The sequence below is a fragment of the Gekko japonicus genome, unplaced genomic scaffold (assembly GCF_001447785.1).
Source record: "Gekko japonicus isolate JY-2015 unplaced genomic scaffold, Gekko_japonicus_V1.1 scaffold1494, whole genome shotgun sequence".
In the NCBI taxonomy this organism is placed as follows: Eukaryota; Metazoa; Chordata; class Lepidosauria; order Squamata; family Gekkonidae; genus Gekko; species Gekko japonicus.
The window spans coordinates 186,837-193,617 of NW_015164231.1; the positions used below are offsets into that span (position 1 = coordinate 186,837).

General features: G+C 44.2%; 1 protein-coding gene across 1 annotated transcript in view; it reads left to right on the forward strand.

Annotated features, from left to right (window-relative positions):
- Positions 1–869: 869 nt before the first annotated feature.
- Positions 870–6,781, forward strand: part of SLC5A9 (solute carrier family 5 (sodium/sugar cotransporter), member 9) — a 92,749-nt gene continuing 86,837 nt past the window's right edge. Inside the window, exon 1 of the mRNA XM_015408590.1 lies at positions 870–948. The gene's annotated coding sequence lies outside the window, so the exon portion shown is untranslated. The remainder of the gene's footprint in view (positions 949–6,781) is intronic.

Sequence of the window (6,781 nt, forward strand, 5' to 3'; positions counted from 1 at the left end):
CCTGGAATTGGCCCTGGAAGGTGGTGCTGTGTGAATGCTGTTTGGCTCCTTAGCCTTTGGGCTGTGAAGTCCCAAGGGGTTCCACCTTATCTCCCACATTTTTTAATATCTACATAAAACTACTGGGTGAGGTCATCCAGAGATTTGGGCTGAGTGGTCACCCATATGCAAATGACACTCAGCTCTTATCATGGTGCGATTTACTTCACTTTGTGAGTGAGAAGTTACACCACTCCTATGAGTTCCTTAGGGAATGGGGAAGAGACTCCAGTAATTCATATATGTAAAGGACATGCAGATTCCCTGTTACTTTAAACCAATGATGTAACAAGAAGGTGAAGATGTTTTCTCAGAATGCCTAAATGATTGCTTCCAAAATGTTTGTACATAGGAATTGCATGGTTAAGTAACAAGTCAAATAAAAATATTGGGATTACAATTCATTTACCTACATAGCTTTATGAATGGGGACTAGAGGCAATTATAACCCATCATGGATTTGCATTTATTTTTAACACAGTATTGCTTTATGTTCCACTTTGGGTTCTGTGTCTCCAAGATGGACATCATTCACAATACTTGGTCATTTATAAAGGCACAGGAAGGGCATAATCATTTCCAGGAAATACATTCACAGTTGATCTTACAGACATTGAGCTAGGCAGTGTGTGAGAAACTGCAGCCAGACAAAGGTAGGACTCTTGGGTGGAGTGTGGCTGATTGGCACCATAAGCAGTTTTTCTGGATGTGCACCTAGAATCTTGTATGCAAATAATCCAAGCCAAAGCAAATGTCATCGAGACTGGGCTTCTAGTGATCTAATACTAGTGAGAGTGGATGGGAGGTGTGCTCTAAATGCAGCACAGAGTTCTAAGGAGGAGTGTCTAAGTCAGTCTGAGATGAACCTGAGAAAAGAAAAGGCAAGAGGAAAGGGAACAGAGGCTCCAGGTATTGTACTGTCCTCACAAAAAGCCAAGTTATCCTAGACAGGGTTTAAAGTGGTCCATTACATGTTAGGAAGAAAAAGTATTTAATGTATGTTGCCTTTTCTATGTTTGAACTTAACATCTATTTTATGGAACACTGAAACAAATTTGTAAGATTATGTGCAGTATAAAAATGGGAAGAGCTCCATTGTTTCTCCTGTTAGATTTATGACTGGAATATTGAAGGGTAAGAATCACTGTATTTCCTCAGCATTTATTATCTTATTGAAGCTGCAGGTAAGCCAGGTCAGGCACGTTCACTTTGCAATCTGTACAAAGGAACGGGTGACTTGTTTTGATTAACTGTATAAAGCAGGGAGAAAGCAGAATTGCTTTGGGAAATCCCCAGTATATAATCGCTTTCTTTAGTTTCTGAATCTGGGCTAAAGTAGAAAACTGGAGACAAAGCTCTAGTAGAGATCAGGGAGATCAGCTGGTTGCCACAGAAAAGATATGGAAACTGGTCAAGTACTCTAAGAGCCCAGCTACAGGTGATGGGGAGGGATACACATGTGTTACATGTGTTCATCCATTCACATCCAAAAGGCAGATGGGGGGGTCTATTTTTAGCAACAACAGAATGCACAATGATGGGAGCTACTACTTGCCTTGCCTTACCTTCCTGCATTCAATTGTTTTCAGTGTTTTACTTCCTGCCTGGCTTACTTTAGGCAAATCAAGCAGAAAGTAAAATGTTGAAAGCCATCAAGCATTGTAAGGCAAGGCATAAAGGAAGAGCCACCTACACTGCTTTAAATTTGAGCACAAATATAAATATGCATATTTTTGTCACAATTAATGTGATCCTGAATCCTTTTATTTTTAAGGCTGCTTCACAGATTACATCTTCCAAATGGGAACCTAGTTTCCATGTTGAACCAAACATGCATTTCACAGGCTTACTGTTGGGAAGTCTTAAGGATGGTTGCAGTGTGTGGGAAGGGGTCCCTCTCACAAATCTCAAAAATATCATTTTTAAAATAAACAATAGGATAACACTATAGTTCAGGAGTGTCAAATATAAGGCCCAGGGGCCTGAACTGGCCTGTCCAGGGGGTTTATCTGGCCCACGAGCAACTGGTACAAGGGCGGGAACAGGAGGCTGCTTGGGGGGGGGAGTGGGCAGAACCACTCCGTTTGCATGGCAGAACAATCTTGTCTGCAGCAGTCAAGCAGAATCCCTTCAATTCAGTGACAGCTTCACTGGTAAGTTGGGAGTCACCACAGCTGTATTCATGCCAGCTTGGAATTGCAAGGGGAGGTTGTACACCTCTCTGCTTGGCCTGCAGCTTCAGGGATGCTGTCCTGGCTGGCCAAAGGAATCAGTGTTTGCATGTGAGGGGGGGGTACAAATGATTCTCTGCTGGGGCATGCTGGCAGCCAGTGCTGCCACCATATTTGCAACCCCCCCATGTGCCGGCTGTGCTCTGGTGCCAGAGGGGGCATTCTTTGGCAGTTTCTTCCACACATTGTGGGCCTAGTTCTGCTACTGAGCACATGACTTGATCACTGGGCCTCCCCGCAGGACCACCCGGTGCCCTTCAGCTGTAGGTGGCTGCCTCCTCATGGGGGGGGGGGCAGTACTGGCGATCTCTGGTTATGCTGGTCACTGGGTGGCCTGGGGCCTCTACTGTGTATGCAGTGCCTGCTGTGCCATCAGATGATCCAGCAGACTTCAGTCTAGGGCAGCTGCTGCCTCATGGGGTCTTGCAGCTTGCTGACGATCTCTGGGTTAAACTCCAGGATCACCCTGCTGTGGATGACCTGATGGCCTTGGTTGGAAGTAGAAGAAGAAAAAGAAGAAGAGATTGGATTTATACCCTGCCCTTCACTACACAAAGGTGTCTCCGAGTGACTTACAAACTCCTTTCCCTTCCCCTCCCCACAACAGACACCCTGTGAGGAAGGTGGGGCTAAGAGAACACTGACAGAAACTGCTCTTTTTCAAGAACAGCTGTGCCAGAATTATGGCTTGCCCAAGGTCATCCAGCCAGGTGCAAGTGGAGGAGTGGGGAATCAAACCCAGTTCTCCCAGCTTAGAGTCTGTGCACTTAACCACTACACCAAACTGGCTCATGGGCTTGGCTTATCAGGCTTGGCTTCGGTCCCACCATGTGCGTGGCCTCTGACCTGGGCCACTGTCCCCCTGCTTCTGCAGGCAGAGGTTTAGTTCAACTTGTCCTCCCAGTCCCTTTCCATGGTGGTTTGGGGACAAGAGGGAGCTCACAACAACCTGCCCCTTTGTGTTTTTACCTTGGGGCCCAGGCACACAGTACTGGTGGAAGGAACAGGCTGGGGAAAGGTTTGCCCTCCTCCAGGCAGTGTAGGAGCATCTGCCCAGTGCCACACCACTGGCTCTCCAGTCCACCCATGTGGGTTTGCTTTGCACACACACCCCAGTCCATGGGATCTTGCAGTGAAGGCACACCAACTCAGAGCTTACCAGCTGCTGTTTTATGGCACACATGGCCCAGCCCAACAAAGACAGATTTATGTCAGATCTGGCCCTTGTAACAAATGAGTCCAACATTTCTGCCAGTGTAGTTAATCAAGCTAAAGGTATTAAAAGTGACAATGATGAAGTTCTCAGAATAAATTGCTGTGCTTATTTATTTATTAAATTTATATGCCGCCTTTCGACAACAGGTGGTCTCGAGGCAATTAACAATTAAAACATTAAAACCCTCAGTTTAAAACATAATACAAATAAAACTAAAAAGCAGCCCACATAACAAACCCAATTAACTAGAAGCCACATGGAAGAGCTCCATTTTGCAGGCCCTCTGGAATTTAGATAATTCCCGCCGGGTCTGCATATCATTGGAGAGCTGGTTCCACCAGGATGGGGCCAACACAAAAAAGGTCCTTATCCTGGTGGGTGCCATGCAAATGTCCAGGGGGCCAAGCACCACAAGCCAGTTGTGAGTTGAAGGACACAAATTTTGGGGAGGGGCATGTCAGCAGAGGCGGTCTGCCAAGTATGAAGGTCCCAGACTGTTTAGGCCTTTAAAGGTAATCACCAACACCTTGAATTTGATCCAGAACTCAATTGGCAGCAAATGCAGCTGTTTCAAGACAGGAAAGATATGATCTCTCCAAGGGGAACCCATCATCAGTCTTGCCACTGCATTCTGGACTGCCTGTAGTTTCCAGAGTGCCTGCAAGGGCAGCTCTATGTAGAGTGCATTACAGTAGTCTAGTCAACTAGCTCTGCTTCAACGAATGAACCATGGCCTCAAGACAACAAGCCAAATCTGCCACTGCAGAGCCCCGCTGCTTATCCAGCAGGAGAAAGAGTTAGGTGTCATCTGCATACTGGTGACAACCAACTCCAAACCTCCTAGAGAGCTTTGATAGAGGACACACACACACATATATTAAATAACATTGGGAAGAGAATCGCATCTTGTGGAACCCCACATTGGAGAGAATGCTCAGTGGAACATTCATGGCCAACTGATATGCTCCAGTGGTGTCCCTGAAGGAATGAAAGTAAACATGCTAGCCCTTCCAAACCTGGGCCTTCAGCCAGACTGCTGGTGTCTCATCCAGGAACCCCTGAAGCTATTCTGACATTACCCTCTCAATTACCTTCCCATGATACGGAAGATTTGATCTCAGGCTGTAATTGGCTAGGTCCTCAGGATCTGAGGATGGTTTCTTGAGAAGGGGCCTAACAATGGCCTCCTTCAAGGACCTAGGGAAGCAAGCCTGGGAGAGAGAAAGATTAATAATCTCTCTCAGGGAGCCTCCGACCACTTCATGGCAGGATTTAAGCAGCAATAAGGGGCAGGGATCCAAGGGGCAAGTTGTTGGCTTTATAGCTGACAGGATCCTGTCAACATCAGCAGATGAGAGTTGGTTGAAGTGGTCCCAAAAAGGACCTTGATGTAAACATGGAGCCTCCAGCATACTAGTAGGAACAAAACTAGTGGAGAGGTCATGGGGGAGCTTCAAGATTTGTTGCAATTTAATCTTGAACAAACAAAAGTCCAATGGGCAGCTCCTTAAAAAAAGGCTAACAAAATGTATTATAGAGTATATATAATTGTATATTGTATATAAACATTAGAATGATGAAGTGAGGTCTGCCTCATGAAAGCTTATGCTGTAATAAAATTTGTTAGTCTTTAAGGTGTCAACTGGACTTCTGTTTCCTGCAACACACTTACCCCTAACAATTTAATCTTGAGTATATCTAAGAATTGAAAAGCTTGCTCCCATGCTAAAATCTCTACCGGCTTATTCTGAAACGATGCAGCTATTCATGAATGCAGCCAGTGGAGCTGTAGTTCCCACAGTGGCCAATTTCCCCAGATGTACTATACATTCTCAGGAATCACCTATGGCTCAAAGAAGAAGCATGTAGTCTTCATTCTGTAAAGGTAAGGATATGGCCAGAGGAGCTTAAACTGATAGGGTGAATGCCAAAACATTGTCTTTCTAGGTCTCCATGTACATGCTGTATATTTAGAGAAAGACGCTATGAGATTTATGGTTCCAAGGGCACACAAGTCTGGAACAAAATAAGCCAAATTCAATGTTAGATCAAATGTTATTTTCTCTTATTCATACACAAGATGGCGCTGTGCTACTCCTGAAGAGGTACTGTTATTTCCACCTCTACTAAATTGCCATTTGAAATAATATTGTTAAGATCAGGATAGCAACATTACAGCCTAGCTATATGCATATTTGCTCAAAAAGTGAATGTACATTCGAAAGCACATGTAGTAATCTGTACTAGTCCTTTCTAAATGAGTTTTCCATATGTTACCTGCCTTTCAAAATTAAGCTACATATTTCTTTGGGAGCTGAAACATCTCATTTTCACTAATTTTATTACAAGCTGGAACAATCCCAGACTTTTCCCTCAAAGCTCAGCACAGTTCAGGATGCCATTTAATTTTTATAGTTTATGTTGTTGCTTAGTGCTCAATGATGATTAAGAAGTACCCTAGTATAATATGGCAAATGGGACCCATCCCAAACCATCTGAGTATTTATGGCTGAAAGATTAAGATGATGCTACCCTTCACAATCTAGCTTCTCCTACTGAACAAACATGTGACCCACTTGGAAATCTTGGGAAACCAGCCCATTTCATTGGTACTGAATGCACAGAATTCATATATCTGTTTCCCTCAATCAGAACTGTGTGATCACCTTGCCAGAGAAAACCCAATGCTTGATCACAATCCGGAATCATGGCAGTTTGGTTTTCCAGTTGGTCATCATGTACTGACCCACATTACGTTATCAATATGGGGGTACCTGGAACCAGTGGTATGTGGTATGAATTCAACTAACATAAAAATAAGACATTATACAATTAGCATAATGCATGCCAGTCTTGAATGGAAAACATGTGCAAAGCAAGATTTCTGTTCATCACTTAATGCAGGAAGTTACAGAGACAGTTGTTTTGAGGGTGGCCAGATGCAACAGGATGCACATACCAATCACAGTTCTGCTGTACAGGCATTACTGCAAGGTTAGTTTGTACACAAGCCCTTTCATCTATGGGTTCATGTGCAGGGCTTTTTTTGTAGAAAAAGCCCAGCAGGAACTCATTAGCATAATAGGCCACACCCAACAGCAGAAACCATTAGCATATTAAGCCACACCCATGACATCACAGCTCATTAGCATATTAGGCCACCCCCCCATGTTACCACACTCACCTTTTGCTTCTTATTCTGTTTACTTTGTTTGCTTTCAAAACCCTGGGCTTTTTTTGTAGCAGGAACTTCTTTGCATGTTAGACCACACACCCCTAATGTAGCCAATCCTAA